The sequence below is a fragment of the Mus musculus genome, chromosome 5, assembly GCF_000001635.26.
Source record: "Mus musculus strain C57BL/6J chromosome 5, GRCm38.p6 C57BL/6J".
Lineage (NCBI taxonomy): Eukaryota > Metazoa > Chordata > Mammalia > Rodentia > Muridae > Mus > Mus musculus.
In genome coordinates this window covers 66,038,010-66,056,246 of record NC_000071.6, presented here as the reverse complement: position 1 = coordinate 66,056,246, position 18,237 = coordinate 66,038,010, and the positions used below count along the sequence as shown (strand labels likewise).

General features: G+C 43.2%; 1 protein-coding gene across 7 annotated transcripts in view; it reads left to right on the top strand.

The window, feature by feature from the left end:
* Nucleotides 1–18,237, top strand: part of Rbm47 (RNA binding motif protein 47) — a 135,406-nt gene that overhangs the window by 95,708 nt on the left and 21,461 nt on the right. For all 7 annotated transcript variants that reach the window (NM_001127382.2, NM_001291226.1, NM_178446.4 and 4 more), the window contains one exon: nt 10,034–10,160. The gene's annotated coding sequence lies outside the window, so the exon portion shown is untranslated. The remainder of the gene's footprint in view (nt 1–10,033; nt 10,161–18,237) is intronic.

The window sequence follows — 18,237 nt, the reverse complement described above, 5'->3', positions numbered from 1 at the left end:
ATGGATAGAAGACTGGAAACACATTTGCCCCTCTGGTCTTTTGACAGTCTAAAAAATCATATAATTCAGTGACGTGAACCAAGGGAAAACACAGTGTTGTTTGTTGGTATTTTGGGATACACCCTTGTGTGCCTCAGGCTGGCCTTGAACTGGCTACGTAGTTAAAGATGACCTTGAACTCCTAGCCAGCACTGGGATTGCCGAGGTGCATCAGCAAACCTGGCTTCCCTATTCCCATCTTGGGGTTCAACCCAGGGCTTGAACATAGTAGGCACACACACAACCACTGCTCTGTGCCCCAGCCTGAAATGTTACGTTAGGAGGCTGGCAGGTTTTCATTTCTCTTTAGGCTTTGAAGCTTACTTTCACACTCATTCAGAGAGTATTGGGTATCACATGGTGTGAAGACTCTCTCTCTCTCTCTCTCTCTCTCTCTCTCTCTCTCTCACACACACACACACACACACACAAACCTCAATTTCTCTCCCCCCTCCCCCCGATTTCCTAACTCTTACTTGCAGAGCCATCTTGGCTGAGGGTCTGCCTCAGGTGAGAGATGGAGTGTGTTTACCCCAAAGTGCTATGGATCTTCCTTGTCTTTAGTACCATGATGCTCGTTTTACCAAACTCTCTGCCTGTGCCGCCCACTGCTTGTCCCAGCTTCTAACAGGTGAATCTATTTCAGCTTCAAATGAATAAACATGCTCACATGGGATTTTTGCCTATTTTTATCATATTTATAAATTTGGTTTTTGGGGAGCTGGAAACGGCTCGGCGGTTAAGAGCACTGACTGCTCTTCCAGAGGTCCTGAGTTCAATTCCCAGCAACCACATAGTGACTCACAGCCATCTGTAATGGGAATCCAATGCCCTCTTCTGGTGTGTTTGAGGATAGCTACAGTGTATTTACAGTATACATAAAAATAAATAAATCTTTTTAAAATTTTTGGGTTTTGGTAGTGTTTGGATGAGAGTGTGCCCAGTAATTCAAGTTACCTAGCCTAGATATGACACAAGGGGAAAGTAACATTTTCTAAAAATTCAGTATTTCCAAGAAATTGTGGCAACACCATACTTTTCTTTAAGACTTTTGAGGCAGTTTTACTAGGTATGTTATACTGGCCTTGTGACTGTTGTTGAACCTCCAAGTGCAATCTCCCATATTCTGGGATTAGAACTGTCACCCTTTCTAATAATTCACAGTGTGTAATGATGTCTCACAGTGTCACTTTTTAGTATTTTCTATTTGCCAGAAGACTTTGGGCTCACTTAAATGTGTTTATTTAACCCCCACAACATCTCACATGAAGTAGGAATTACTACATTTCTTATTTATATTAAGCAGTGGTTCAATAGCAGTGGGCACCCACATGATTCTCTGAGATGATTGGTAAGAAAATCATTCATTTAATTTTAGCCACGATTAAAATATTTCTGTCAAATTTCCTTTCTATGCAATGCAGTGTCTTCTTGGGGCTTCCCCAGTCATCTATTAGAATAGGTTTTGCACTAAAATCTTTGTAAGGCTACAAAGCATTTCCCCAGGACAGCTATGGCCCCTCCCTGCTTTCTGAGCCACGCCTTCAAATTCATTCCAGGTGTCCTTAGCAAATGACTCCCAAGGCTCAAAGCCATTGGCCAATGCCGAGCCAGGAGCCACGTAGGGCAGAGTCACGCTGTTCCTGGGGTTAGGGGCAAAGGTTGCTGAAGCCAAGCCGGGCTGTGGTCGCAATTAGCCTGCACATCCAGATCGAAGCCTGGAAAGGTAGGGAAATCTTATTTATTCTTATTTATCCTCATTGAGGTGTGGAGAATGGTTGTGTTTGGTTAAGGCATTAAGCGTCGGTCCATCTGTTTTGGTTTTTTGTTTTAATTAAAAGTGGTGTATACGTCTATAAGTTCTTGAGAATTTTAAACACTTCTCTACTTACCTTGCCTCCTGTTCTCTAGTGATGGGTGGGCTTTTTTTTTAAAGATGTTGCTTAGTCTTACAGCTTTCCACTGCGCTTACTTAAAAAATTCTTACATTTAAGCGATACAGTATAAGCAAGGATTTGTCGATGGTGTCGCAAAAGCAGTCTTTAGAGGAGAAAATGTGATAACTAAAATAAGTTAGGAATCAGCAGTCTGATGATACGTGAAACTGGAGCCTTGGTATTTCCTCTTGGGTACTCTACTTTGAGACATTCTTTTTCAAACCGACGATAGTTTTAAGAAATGGATCTAACCACAGGCACTATGCTCTTGACTATAACTATAATACTTTTTAGGACAACTTTCCACGCTCTGTTCTAATATTAACCACAACAACCAGAAAGCAGAGTGTCTTTCTCACCTATCTACTTAAAAATGAAGCGATTTGCATAGCAGTAGAAGCTGAACATCAAGCGGAGCATCTCTCTGTCTTAGGAGCCCTCCTCCATCATGGTGGGAGATGGCTGCCATCAGTCAGTGTGGGCACAGAGCGTTAGACGCGTCTGTCTGTCAGTCCATGCGTCGTCAGCCTGTAGTGTCAGCCGGCTCTCACAGCTACTCACCTGAGCATTCTCTTGTCAGTGTCAAAGGTAAACGTGCCTGTAATGTCTGTAACTAGTTTGCTGCTTTGTTCCGAAAATGGCTCAGCATGGGTTTGTATTCTGTAACAGAATAGACTGGACATTTATTTAAGGGCTGAGAGATGGTAGTGTTGGATAAAAATATTACATCAAAAGCATTTAGTATTTGGTATTTTTATCTGATTTGTAAAGAGAATGTTACTGTGGTTATCACCGGATATTAAGGGTGTATGCGCGCTTATGTGGTGTGTGTGTGTGCGTGTGTGTGTGTATGTGTGTGTGTGTGCGTGTGTGTGTGTGTGCCACAGTGTACTGTATAGGTCTGAGGACAACTTGTGTGGAGTTGGTTCTCTCCGGCCTTTACCTGGCTGTGGGGATCCAGCCAGGTTGTCAGGGTGGCCCAGTGAGCGCTTTACTGACTAAGCCTTCTTTCCGGCACCCTTGCCCTCTTCTTAGTTTTCATCCTGAAATATCCTGCTTTTACTAGATGTGTCCAAACTGTCTTTTTTTCTTCCTGAAGCTCGCTCTCAATGGCACCTTCAATGACTGGTCTCTCGATCTGCGGATTGTGCTTTCGGGCGGAGCAACGGCCACGGTGTTAACTATTTACCTGGCCTGGGAGAATAATTACTAACCACCATCTCGATGTTTCTCAACTCCAAGCTGAGGTTCAAAGGTTCACATGAACCTTGCGGATCAGAGGTCAGACTCAAATTGCTGCAATTTGTTGCTGAATTCTGCCGATATGACAGAAATTCACAGCTATGAGGATTGCTGGATCCACTCCTGCACACAGACCAGGCGGGGCAGTTAATACTGTCATTTGTACAAGTCAGCCTTTGGCACCCAAGTTTAATAAGTAACCAGCTGGTGCCTTAGGTTTCACTGGTACAAGGTGCACGTTATAAAAAGGGTCAGATGTCACTGGGCAAAGATGAAGGCAGTGAGGAGTGGCCATCTCATGGCTACCACCCATGAACTAACTATACACAAAGATCCAGTAGTCTGTTTAGTTCATATTTCTACGGTGTAAATTTCAACATACATTCATTTTCTTGGTCTTAAAGAGATGTGTCCTTTTGTAAAAATGTTAGTAAGAAAGAGCTATCTGATTAGGGATCGTTAGCCAAGAAGTAGACTCCAAAGCTGCACGCTTCACTAATCATTTCACGGGGTCTTTGATTTCTCAAAAACTTTCCAAAATTAGATGGCTTTTTAAGAATGTAGGGGCTAAGCGGCAGTGACTCAGACCATGTGATTCCAGCCTCAGAAAACTGAGGCATGAAGATTGCTGAGTTTGGGGTCAGCCTGGGCTACTGGGTGATGCCCTGCCTTTTTTTTTTTTTTTTTTAAAGAGGAATGGGTTGTTTTGCCTTGGTCTTTTCGAGGTTACAGTGGCAATTGATTGTTGCTGTGGGCCTGTGGATAGGACACAGACCTTGGTGTATGATGGAGCCAAGCTGCTTCCCTCATAACCAAGAAGTACAAAAATCAGGCTCTAGGACCCACATCTCTGTCTAGTCACTCTTGAGCAATGACCTGAGATTTCCTGTGAGGTCCCACCTCTTACTGCCTCCCAAGCTTTTTGAAACATAGGGCTTTGGGTCCTGAGACACAGATCCTGAGAGTATATAGTAGTATTTCTTTTCTTTCTCTTTCTTTCTTTCTTTCTTTCTTTCTTTCTTTCTTTCTTTCTTTCTTTCTTTCTTTCTTTCTTTCAGTAGCACAATGGAACTCTCCCAAACTGGACTGATTAATTAATAGACCTTAGTCTCTGGTCAGCCTCTCTGTGCTGTTCCCCATCTGTCACGTGAGTAGAATTATAGTTCTTGTTTCCTGTGATTGTAGCAGCGATTAAGTGGATGATGTCACTCATTGATGCTCAGCGCAATGTCTAATGTACAGTGGGGATTCAAGCAAGGCCCAAGCTGCCGCTGCTGTCACTGGCTCCAAGCTGGTGACTTAGCCTTGCCTGTTCCACATCTCACCCCAAGTGGCTTCCCCTTGGTCTCTTCCTTTCAGGAGGGGGGGTAGACACAGAAGTACAGAGTTGGATGAGATGATGTGGGGGATTTCAGGAGTTATTCTATTAAACATCGGGCAGAAGCATGCTTTAAAACGTCCATTTCAGGTCAACCACTCCAAAGAAGTCCTATCTTTCCTTAGCAGATTGCTGTCACATGGGAAAAGCCATAAAATGAAATAACTCCAAATTATCTTGCTGCCAAGCAGTGAGACACACTTGAGATTTAAAATAAGCCCATGTATGATGTCTTACGGATAAGCCGAGTCCTACACTTGGGGATATACATTACGGAGTTATATTTACTGATTTCAAAATGAAGTTCTCATTTCTGTCACAGGTCAGGACTTGGTCTTTTGCAAAACTGAGAACCTTCGCAAAAATGTCAGCTATGAAACTATTACCTTGGATTTATTCATTTCGTTTCTTTACCCTTTTCTAATTCAGTGCCTCTTGGATAAAGATAGGATTTGAATGACCAGAGACATTAAAGCTCAGTACTTGGTATTGAGAAAAGTCACAATGACATCTCAGATTAATTAAAGCTAAGTACTGGCTCTGGGCCAGCACTGAGTGGAGGACTGGGGTTTCGATGTGAATCAGACCAGATTCTGCCCTAGTAAAGTTTTAATTTGGCTGATAATGAACCCAGTTACTAACAGTTATTGTAAGCTTGGGCCATATGCCAAAATTCTACCCCGTTTGTCCTTCAATGTGCCAATTTCCTGGGGTTCGACCTAGTGTCACGAAGAGTGCTAGAAGACACTGTGGGCACATGTTTCGGGGTCTCTTCATACTGCTTCAGGGAGGAGTGAGATTTACAGCTGAGCTCGGGCTGGCCATGTAGGGGATCTCTGATGCCCCATGAATGACCTGTAAGGGAAACCGTGTTGGGAGATAAAGCTGGATGAGGACTAAGACTCTTCAGGTCTTATGAGGATACTGACTTTCTAAAAACAGCGGCAAGGTCCAGCAATCGGACCCAATCGTAGGATTTTAAAGGCCACTTTGGATTCATTGTCGTGGGCAGGAGTGACTGGGATGAAGGCGGTCCAGGAGGCTACCGAAGCTACAGGCTGGTGGTTTACAGCATCCTTCTGCATGTGGGCTCTTTAACTCATGGAGTGATAACTCAAGCTCAGGACACAGTGAGAAAGCTTGAGGCTTTGACAGTTGACAGCATGCGTGAGGCCAAGTGGCAACTGGAACTCTGACGTCCAACCACACAGTGTCCTGGTAGCTCTGAGTCCGTTCATCCTACGAAAGCATCCGTTTTTCAATAAAAAGTAGTCCTGCCAGCTTAGAGGCGCACGCCTGCTTCCTCAGTACTCAGAGCTGACACAAGTCTTCACAAGTCTTTCAAGGCCATCTGGAGCCTTGTAGTAAGTTTGATGTTCCCTTGGGCTACAAAATGGAAGACATAAGTGATTACTACTAATTCATTTTAATTAATATATAAAGTAGCAGATTTCTTAATGACATACATGCCCAGCTCTGGTTGATTCTTTTTTTTTTTTTTTTTTTTGGTTTTTCGAGACAGGGTTTCTCTGTATAGCCCTGGCTGTCCTGGAACTCACTTTGTAGACCAGGCTGGCCTCGAACTCAGAAATCCGCCTGCCTCTGCCTCCTGAGTGCTGGGATTAAAGGCGTGCGCCACCACGCCCGGCTTGGTTGATTCTTTTACACCCCACCATTACAAACACTCCTCCTCCCCTGTCTCTCCTCCCTCCATCCCTCCTTCCCGGCCATCTTTCTCCTCTGTACTTTTCTACCCCAGTATTCCTCCCTCCATTTTCTCTGCATGTCTGCACCCTCCCCACCCATATCGCTTTTCTTCCCACACTGGCTCATGAGCCTCTTTGTCTCTTGGTCTCTACACACACTTACACCCACCTAAATACATGAATTTAGAAGCTGGAGAGTAGATTGAAATTGTTATTTCAGCTTGCATTTGTGACCAAGATTGAAGTAGCACAGGGCATGATTTGACAATCGACTATGTTTAAAAAACAAACAAATGTATTAGTTTATAAGGTTTTTTTATTTGTTTGATCTTTAATATTAGTGTGTCCTGTTTCATTCCAACCATTGAATTTGAAACAACTTTAAAAACCATGTGTACAGAGCACTGGGATGGCTTGGTCTTTGACACTTTTGTAGAGGATCTGGGTTCAGTTCCCAGTTCCCATGTGATCACCCGTCCATCTCTAACTACAGTCCCCACTGTTCCCACGCCCTTGTCTGTCCTCCCTAGCTGCTTCATGAACACGATGCCCATAATTACTGCAGCAAAACATTCATATGCATAAAATGAAAAAGAGAGAGAATTAAATCTTTTAAAAGAGAAGGACAATCGTAAGTTTAAATATGTGGGCCTGTGCTCTACCTCAGCTGAGGATTGTTCTTGCTGCCTGATGATGCAAACCTGCCTACCAGATTTCAACTCATGGAACCCATATGGAGGTGGGAGGAGAGAATTCCACTGTGCCATACATGCACATATCATACACACATCATACACACATCATCACCATCATCATCACCTTCCTCACCACCATCATCATATACTTCAAGAAAAGAAACCAAGTATGACAACCAGACTCTAACAGTGACTCTGTCTACAGTCTGCACATTCATGAGTCTGAGGTAGGAAGCTTGCCATGAATTTCAGGCCTGGGAAACCTGTCTCAAAACCAAATTCCAACCAAGCACTACCACTAAAACCAACAAAGACTATCTGTATCCTGACAAGATACAGAAAGAATATGAGCTGAAATAAAATCAGGGTACACAGCAAAAATGGAGACATCCCGCACCATCCGATCCCACCACATTTGAGTTTTTGCTTTGTTTTGTTTTATTTTGAATAGCCTTGTCTGTCCTGGGATTCACTTTGTAGACCAGGCTGGCCTGCAACTCAGAAATGGGCCTGCCTCTGCCTCTTGAGTGCTAGGATTAAAGGTGTGGGCCACCACCATGCCAGCATTTACAACATTTACTGGGAACCAGGAGCAGCTCTAAGATTTGCTTCATGCCCCCTCACACACACACAAAAAAAAATTTAGGAAAAGAAAAAGAAAAAAGATAGATAAATAGATAGATCCAAGTTTATGGGTTTTATTTTGAGGTTTTTTTTTTTTTTTTTTGAGAACAATCAGAATAGCAAATAGTGAAGTTCCTATGAAATAAATCCTATTTAGATTTCTTGTAGGAAGTCAGTCAGAATTTCCTGGAGATGTATATTTAGCCCATATGTTATACTTGAAGGAGTTTTGTTACTTACATAGTTATGAGTAACCCTCTCAGTGAACCTTCTTTCCCTACAGTATAGCATAAAACTGGACCCTGCGTTTCATTATATATTAGTGATTTGCTTTCAGATTACAGAGTTTACGTGACCGCTGCCGAGATACTGCATTTGCTGAGGGGAACATTTACTAACACACACAGCGGGAAACCTCAAAGTTCTGTGCAAACACTACCAAGTTCATACTATTTCCTGTGGGAGACCTCCCCTCAAGAAAGCTGGGCACACCTGCCGTGATGCTGCAATTGATTTCAAGACACAGCTTATAATTTGCACTTTAATGTCCAAGGTTTTATCAAACTGTGGCACGGGGTTGGTTGTTATCCAGCAGGTGACACACAGAGCTATTTTTTCAGGTTGGGTAAAGACTATATGCATCATGAGCTCATGTGTTTAGTGGCTGCAGCTCTCTAAGGCTTTGGCCCTTTTTTGGAGGGGGGAGGGGATACCTTTGTTTTCTTTTCTTTTTTTTCTTTTTTCTTTCTTTCTTTCTTTTTTTTTTTTTTTTTAATACATGATTAGGATTTGACCCAGGGCCTGGCTGGGGTTATCCCCTGTGTTCTGGTGAAGACATGGATCCTGCAGAACACCAGCCATTCTAACATGGATGTGGTTAAACGATTTCATGGGGTTTTTTGTTTGTTTGTTTGGTTGGTTGGTTTTTGGTTTTTCGAGACAAGGTTTCTCTGTATAGCCCTGGATGTCCTGGAACTCAGTCTGTAGACCAGGCCGGCCTCAAACTCAGAAATCCGCCGCCTCTGCCTCCCAAGTGCTGGGATTAAAGGTGTGCGCCACCACGCCCGGCTACGATTTCGTGTTTTAACTGGCTTCAGAGGCCACTTGATCCAGAAGATTCCAAAGCATGCCCTATAGAGTCCTAAAGGTCCTCCCATGTCCCCATGAAGCCACTGGCTCTTGTGTTTGTTTTGGTTGGTTGGTTAGTTGGTTGGTTGGTTAGTTGGTTGGTTGGTTGGTTGGTTGGTTGGTTGGTTGGTTTTTGGTGAAGAATATATGAAGCAAACCAAAAATGTACAACAGTGGCAAACCCAGCTATTTAACTAGCCATTCAGCTAGTACTTCAAACAAGTGAAGGGATTTCTATAAAGTCAGAGACCAAAGGTAAAGGCATGGTGGGATATGCCTATGGTCCCTAGCACTTAAGAGGCAGAGGCAGGAGAATTGCACCTTCTAGGCCATTCTGAGATATATAGCCTGTCTCTGTCTCACAGAAGACACCAGGGCCAGGATATGGACACAAAGGTGTTGAAAGTCTAATCTCCAAGCCCTCACTCGAGTCCTACATACTGGCGCCATACTGGAGTTGAGAAATATGGACGCACAGACATTTGGATTGTCAGGTAGCTTGGTCAGGTCTCTTGATAGTTGTAACAGCTGGGTAGAGTGTGTCTCCACATATGAAGTGAAGGAAGGATATTCTGTAATACTTTTACTTTGTCTGTGTGTCTTGAACATTTTAATTTGAACTTTACAGTCCCTTCATTTGAATATTTTGTACCATTAGGATTTCTAACATGAACTTAAGACCTGAATTGATACTTCCCATTTTTTTCATAACCCACTCTTTTGAAAAAAAAAAAAAATCCTCAAGAAATCTTGACTGTGATTTTAGGGCAGTTAGTCACTCTCAAGTCACCTCTGACTAATTGCAGATGGATCACTAAGCCTTGTTCCTGTGGTCCTGGGGACAGGCTCTGGATGCGGTCAGGCACTAGTAATGATTTGTTAGTGATGTGTAACATAACTCCACAGCCATGTGGGAGGCCTCAAGCTAGATATTTTTATCTCTGTATAAGGAGGTAGGTCTCTTTGCGAGTCTCTGGGCTGCATCTGTGTTCTTCCTAAGCTGAATGTGTATCAGGCAAGTCATGGCTGCTCCAAAGGTCAAAACACACCACAGGAAAGGAATTGCTCATGTTCCTGACGCAATTCCCCATCTCTTCAAGGATAAGATAATGAGTTACATTTCTTGGTTTCTAGAGGACATAAGAGTAATAAAGGTTTCTTGACTAATCGGAGTCATGATAGTTCATTTTAGAACGAAAACCTCCTCAGTTTCTAGGCCCATGTAAAACTTACATTGAAATAAAGCAAAGCAAAACATCTCTACCATTTTCTTCAATGCTTTAGGGTTTGCCTCAGAGGACACGTCAAGAACTGATCAGAGAAATCCCAAGCGAGCTGCCTGAACCTTCGAGAATTCTCTTGTTCTACCTTCCATATAAAGAACCAGGACCAATCGCATTGGTGACCTTTGGTGAGTGCACCTCCCAGAATCCTTTTCTTCCCTACTTAAGTAAGAACATAATTCCCCTCCCTATCAAACAGGACATGTGTGAGATGACGCATCCCTGGTGTGTTTACATGGTAAACTAGTGGGATGTCACACGGAATGATGAGCCCACACTACAGAGCCTTATTTCTCTGTACATGTCACGTCTTTGTGGCTTGAAAGGACATGTCATGTCATGTTGAAAGAGACTGGAGTAACCTGGAATGCTTACAGTCTACCTCTGACTTCAGAGGACTCTAGCCTGCCTTTCTTTCTCTCTTTCTTTCTCTTTATTTCTTTCTTTCTTTCTTTCTTTCTTTCTTCCTTCCTTCCTTCCTTCCTTCCTTCCTTCCTTCCTTCCTTCCTTCCTTTTTTCTTGTTTTGCTTTTTGTGTTTGTTGGTTTCTTAAAATTTATTCACTTTCCATTTGCTACCCCTGTCCCCCATTGTTATGTTTTAAAGACAGAGTCTCTCGTAGTTCCAGGTAGCTTTGAACTTTTAACCTTCCTGTCTCCATCCCGAAAATACTAAGATTATGGGTAGGCGCCACCACAACCTACAGTCATCAGTATTTTGATATCTTTCAATGCATGGTACACAAGGAAGGGTCTCTGTACAAGACAGAAGATTCGGTGTGACACTATTTGATTTTGGGACTGTCCTCCCATCCTCTGCAAATTGACCTTCTTGCTTGTTATTTAAAGCAGAAGTAGCTGTCACATCAGACTTTCCAATTCATGACACCTTGTCCTTTCTTTAGTAACCAGCTTGCTTCACAAAGCATGGCTTCAGTGCTCATAGAATGCTCATTTCATTGTAGGACTGAATAATATTCCATTGGAAGGCATGGACCAGGTCTTGCTAATTCTTATTCATCAGCAGACATCAGGGTTGTTCCCTGGTTTTGGCTACTGTGAATAATATGCCCAAGAATACCTAAGTACTACTTTTATTTTCAATTTACATCTAGCAATGGAAGTTGATAAATCAACATTTTCTTTCTTCTTTTCCTGAAGTAGCAACAGATTGTTTTCCACCATTTTTTTTAATGTTGTTACCATCATTGTACAGAGAGGTCTAGTTTGTCCACCTAACTGGCAACAGTACAGGAGTTTGTCTTGATTATCAACATTATAATGAGGATAAAAATGCTATGTCAAACTGGCTTTGATTTTTCTCACCCCTAAGGATTAACAATGCTCAGTGTCTTTTTGTGCACCTCTTGTATCTTGAAGAAATGTGTGTTCAAGTCCCTCACCCATGTTAATCAACTTGCTTGCTTTGCAGCTGGGTTTGTGGTTCTTTATGGATTCTGGGCGTTGGTTCTTCATCTTAAGGGAAGGCATATCCCAGGTAGAAGTTTCTAAGATGCCATGAGTGACATGAACTCAACATCCAGCTGCATTGTTTTTCTTAATAGGCTTTAGTTTGTCCCACAGATAGACAAGAGAAAGGGTTTGGGGAGACAGAGAGCTCCTGTAACTAGCAAACTATAGTGAGATCAGTGAGTGGTTTTTGCTTGATAAAATTCCCAACACAAGAACAACAGAAGCTGACAGTATTTTAAGCATGCCGTGCCCGTCTCTGCGTGTGTGTTATGAGGATATTCCTTTGGAAACGGAGGGAGCAAGAGAGGCCACACTTGATGTGGTTGGGAGTGGAGAGTGTTAGGTGGATGCCTGCACCATTTACACAAAAAAATCAGTTGTTCCTCATGCTGCATCGGAGAAATTAAACCAGCCTACCCACAATACTGTGGGCAAGCTGTTTCCAGAAGTTTCCCTAGCCATGTTTTATTGTGGACAGAACCTACATATGCTTCCAATATAAAATGTGAAATCTTTTCAGCACCTTTCCTGGTAGAATTTTGAGAAGAAGGAAGCAACACCCGACTGTGTACACTGCCCCTCCTAGTCTCAAAGGTCTCCAGGAGCTGACTGCTCTCTGTTGGGCCGCAGATAACAGCAGGCTTGCATTTATGCAACCCATAGTTACAGGATTTTCTGATTCGGTTAGACTTTCAACATCAGAACACTTGGCCTGGGGAGTCAGTGTCCAAATTCCAACCCAGTTAGTGCTAAATCTGTTAGCCTAATCTTCAGGACAGAGTTTACCAGGCCCACCCCTCTTCTGGTTTACATTGGGGTTGGTTTATAAGGAGCAACTCTGTTGGCCATTTGTGGGCCATTCTCATTCTTGCTCTACTATAAATGGGGATTTGGAAAAAGGAGAAATAACTAAGGGAATTACATTTTCTGATTTTGGATGGCACCCGATAGCCTATGCTTTTCTGAGGCCAGTGCAGTGCGTTTCCTTTGAAAGTCTCTTCACATGTGATTAACTCAGAGCTCCCACTCTGTCTATATGAACTTGAGAATAAGTGATTTGCTCGCATCGGGGCTGTTTTTATTCATTAGGGCTCAACTAAAATATTAACTCCAAATGTGCATGCTGAAAGCAGAGAACATGTGAGAAATGATGCATCAATTCAACTCCACCACCATTTCCAGAGTTTAAGAGATGTTAATCTCTGACAGACCACACATTTCTTGACAGTGTACCGTATTTTCTGTTTATTTCCACCAATACACTAAGAGCATATTTCCTGAAATTCTTTAATATTGTTTTGCTTCCTAGAACCATTCATATAGTCAGTCGTCAACCCGAGCAACTCTGACTGCCTAGGCAGGTTGTAGATAGAGGCTGGAAAATGGCTCTCCTTCTCTTCCCTTTCCTCAGAAGTAAACAAAGCAAGTCATTTGTTCCTAATATCATGCTCATTTCACCTTCAAGACTTGTTTGTAGATAAATGAACATTTCAGTTTTTCATAACCAGGCTCCCCACCCCCACCCCCTTCCCGATCATGAGCCCTATATAGCCGCACTGGAGGAAATTATTTAAACAAGCTCTAAGAGCAAGTAGCAATCAGATTGTCACATAGCTTGACTCCCATTTCTTACTGTGGGTAATCATTAACCAAGGCGATTACAGTTGGGAGTCGGAGAGAGAGGATGAGAGGAAAGTGCATTAACAAGGAAAGGAAAGCAGGGACGAATGAGGAAGGAAGACAGTGGGCCTCGGAAGGAACTGGCTCTTCCAGCCTGTGTTCCCTCAGCTTAGCCCTGAGTGTTGTCTCCTGTATGGACCGAAGGCCATGTGACTGATGGGTGGCCAGGGACTTGGGGTTTGTGTGCTCGAACACAGAGACCTATGTGAGCGTCTGAGTCACGTGATTGGTATCAGACCTGATAGTGTGAGAGCTCCTTTAGGCAGGATCCCCCACCATGTGGCAGAGACCTCCCCAGGAGCAGCCTTTGTTCCCCAGGGGAGGTTGGAATGTGGACCCCCTGCCTGGACACTCCCATTGTCTTTCACTAGACCATTCTTTTCCTTTCTTTCCTTTTCTTTTCTTTTTTTCTTTTTTTTACAGAGACTATAGTTGTAGTGCTCTATAATAGTGATAGCATTCAAAAGTAGATATTTTAGACTTACTTTATTTTTTCTTTTTAAGATTTATTTATTTATTATGTTGTAAGTACACTGTAGCTGACTTCAGACACTCCAGAAGAGGGCGTCAGATCTCAGAGCCACCATGTGAGTGAACTCAGGACCTTCAGAAGATCAGTGCTCTTAACCACTGAGCCATCTCTCCAGCCCCTAGATTTACTTTATGTATATGAGTGTTTTGCCTTCGTGTGTGTGTGTGTGTGTGTGTGTGTGTGTGTGTGTGTGTGTGTGTGATGCCCATGTCTGACTGGTGCCCATAGAGATCATGAGGGTGTTGGGTCTCCTGAACTGGAGTCATAGATGGGTGTTGGGTACCAAACCTAGAAACTCTACATAGTGGTGGGTGCTCTTATTCCTTGAGCCATCTCTCTAGCCCCTTCAAAAAATGCTTTTAATTTTTAAAATGTATTTATTTGATTAGCTTATATGTGGGTATGTTTTAATGAATGTATGTATATATACTGCATGCATGCCTGGTATCCACAGAGGTCAGAAGAAGGCATCAAATTCTCTGGAATTGGAGTTACAGAGCTGTGAGACAGACATGTAGATGCTGGGACTTGAACCTGGGTCTTCTATAAGAGCAACAAGTGCTCTTAACTACTGAGCCATCTTTCCAGCCCAAGAAAATATTTTTAATTTCAAAAATACCTGTTAATCAGTTTAAGCACATTTAATTTTTCTTTGAGAATTTCACATATTTCACTACTATATTTACATTATTTCCACCCATCCCTCCCTGCCTCAAAGGCCTCCTACATCCCTCCCACTTCCTCCCAAATGTATGACCTCTTCCTTAATTATTGTTATTACATATACATAAGACCTGCTGGTCCAGGCTTTGTTGCTCAATGTACCTGTGTTTAGGACTGACCACTTGGGGTTGGATGACCTAGTGGTGTTATTTTGAGCCTGAAAAAAAAGCTGATTCTCCCTCTTGAGGCAGCCATGGATTGCCTATGGTTTGGGTGGGGGCCTTGTGGGATTCCCCTCAACACTTGGTGTTGACTGTTCACTGTGTAGGTCTTGCTTAGGCAGCCATATTGTTGCGATTCCTGTTGCAATTGTGGGGCTTCCCTGGTATGACAATATGGTACTGTCTAGCAGCAGACTTCCTGGTCCTCCGGCTCTCAGTATTTTTCTTCCCCCTTTGCATTTCCCTGAGCCTTACGTGTCAGGATTGCATTATAGAATCCACACCAAGTCTTTTCATTTTAGCCAGTTCTATATCTCTCTAATGGTCTCCATCTGCTGCTTAAAAACTTCATTACATCCGCACACAAAAATTATATCCCTGGCTTATTTCCCTTCCTGGGGGATACTCTTTCACTGGGACACTTGTCTTCAGGTCGTTGAAAAGCAAGGGCATCCACCTTGCACAGGATCTGTGTCACCCCTGCTCCAACGGGAGCAGATCTTGTTTCGTAGTTATAACTGGGATGACTAATGTTAACCAAACAAAATCAGGTCACACCTAAAACTGAAGCTAATGTTTGACTGTGTCGATCCAGTCCAGAGCCTTTGTTTCAGGACAGGCAACTGGTCATGTTCCTTCCAGAGAGACCTGTGAGATTCTTGTAAATGACTGTTTCACATGTCCCACCACAAGGTCACACTAGGGCAAGCCCCAGTGAGCATGCATTCATGGACCATGGGACACTAGCGGTGTTCCATGTTTTCACAGTGTAACTGCTTTTTGCAGCCTAGTAAAGCGGGAGGGCAGGACACCCCTCATGCACATCACAGCAACTGTGCCACCTTATATTAGAGGAAGTCCTCGTTTTCATCTTCATTCATATAGATAGATAGATAGATAGATAGATAGATAGATAGATAGATAGAGAGTATTCTTTCTTGAAATACATTTTGTACACCAGTTTGTACACCATTTTTGTGTTCTGCATGTGTGAGGGAGTCAGATCCCTTAGCTAGGAGTTATAGGTAGCTGGGAACTGCCTTGTAGGTGCTGAGAATTGAACCTGGGTCCTCTGGAAGAGTAGCCAGTGCTCTTAACTGCTGAGCATCTCTCCAGCATCCAGTTTTAGAATTTTAAAATTAATTGCCTCTCCTTCAGTCCAGCCCCTTCTTCCTTTGCGTCTACCTCAACATCTCTCTCAGCATCTTGTTCGAATCTCTCTCAAATCTCTTCCTGCATCTTCCTTTATTCTCTGTGATGGTTTGTATATGCTTGGCCCAGGGAGTGGCACTATTTGGAGGTGTGACCTTGTTGGAGTAGGTGTGTCACTGTGAGTGTGGGCTTAAGACCCTCACCCTAGCTACCTGGAAGTCAGTCCTCAGATGAAGGACAAGCAGCCTTCAGATGAAGATGTAGAACTCTCAGCTCCTCCTGCACCATGTCTGCCTGAATGCTGCCATTCTCCTACCTTGATGATAATGGTCTGAACCTCTGAACCTGTAAGCCAACCCCAGTTAGTGTTGTTCTTTATAAGACTTGCCTTGGTCATGGTGTCTGTTCACAGCAGTAAAACCCTAAGACAGAAGTGGTTAACCGGGACTGGGTTATTGCTGTGCTAGGCCTGACCAAGCTTTTGTTTGGAAGAATGTAGATTTGTGGACTTTGGATTTGGAAAGCTGTGGAATGCTTTAAATGTGGCTTAATGGACTATCCGAGTAAGAATGTCAAAGACTTTGTTGCTGAGTTTGATTTGAACTGTGCAGACCTGGCCCAAGAGGTTTCAGTGGAGAAGGATTCCAGAATATGGCCAAGCATATACAAACCATCACATTCTCTATTTCCCAGAATCCTCTCTCTTCCTGCCAGTGTTCCACCTCCTATTTCCTGCCTCAGTTCATTGGCCATAGGCTTTTTATTGACAGGTGATGGTTATAAGGGATTCTCTGTACAGGACCAGGATGTCAGTCTTTTTGGCTTTGCAAACCTTACAGTCACTGCTATAGTAATTTAACCTTTGTTACATAAAAGAGCCATAGACAGTACTAACACCAATGTACATGGCTGTGTTGAGGTAAAACTGTAAAAATATCCATAAAGGCAAAGTTGGCTTCATCAGCCCTAGCCCTGATTTGCTGACGACTTCTCTAGGGCACAGATTTTGAACTACTCCTCACAGAAATGTCATAAGAATTGAGGAATTCCCATGAGATGTCTTGTACTCAAGTGCTGTAAGTTTACTAGCCAGCGTGCTTAGTCGATTTGCTATTAAGATAATTGTTCAAGAAATTCTTTCCAGTCCATCTCCTTTCCTGAAAAGAGGATTATTTATAAGCCATCTCTTCTCTTTATTGCTGCCCTGTCCTCTGCACATGGGCTAACCACACCATACAGCCACTTCTCCAGAAACGCGAGCCGCATGGAAGGAAGCGCCGCCCCCTAAGGGTTCTTCACAGGGCTAAATGGTTTGGCCATAAAATGGGAGTTGCTTTTCATGAGTTTAATGAATTGTATAAAGTCCTTACAAAGACATTTATAGTAATATAATCTATGATAACATAGTTCTGAGGATAACAAGATAAGGAAGGCGTCTGTCTCTCCATAATCAGTCAGAGGTTTGGAAAGTTCTAGGCCTTTCTGGATGTTTATAGCAGCATTATTCCTTGGGTTTGACGTGTTGCCCACTGTTGGTTATCTACATTTTGAGCTAGCCTTAGCTTCAACGCAATAAATGCTTACTCGGTGGGTGTATGTGACCTCCTAGTACTGAGTACTCTTGTGCCTTTGTGGCTACCACCTCACCTTGCTACACTGTCCCCAGCACAGCACTTTGTGCAAAAGCATGTATTGATTGCTCCTGGTTTGCTTGTTAAGTTGAAAACTACAATCTTTTCCTTCAACAAATATGCATTGTCTTTTAATTCACAAACTTTGAGAGTCAGGAACAGGCATAGACTGTCCTCATGGAGTTGACATTTAAGAGATGGAAAAAGACTGAGGGAAAATGGTAGTTGCAGCTTGTCTGAAAGGGGACAATGACAGAAAGCCACAGAGTTGTCTGACACTAACCATGGCTGGCAAGACAGAGACCCTCAGGTTTATCCTGTGCCATTCATTCTGAGGTCCTAGATCCCCTGTCTTATAGATGCTACTCACCCTCGCTTGTCCTGGGCACTTCCTAAATGAGTACTTCCTAAATGCATTGATCAAATCCTGAGCAGAACCATTGTGCAAGAACCATTTTTTCACTTGGAGATTCATCTGAGGCCTCCTAGCCACATCCTTCTGCCTGCAGTTTCCCATTGCCTTCACACAGAATAAGGGGTGTGTTCTAGCCCAGTCACCACCCAGCTCCACTTGCGAACTGAGCCTCTTCTGTCTCTTTTACACCTCTTGCATGTCACTCTCCATAATTCCAACAGACTCCCCTTGGCTTCTGGCATCCTTCTGTTCTTTCCGCTTTCTTGCTAGATTATGAACACAAAGACTGAGCAGTGGTCGCACGTTGGAGCACTTAGCACAGCCCAGTCCTCAGAAGTGCCCAGTGGGTTAAGTGAGAGAATGAATGTGCGAATATTGTTTCCTTGTCTACATCACCATAGCATCGCCTTTGGAGGACAGAAGATGACTTCAGTACCAGT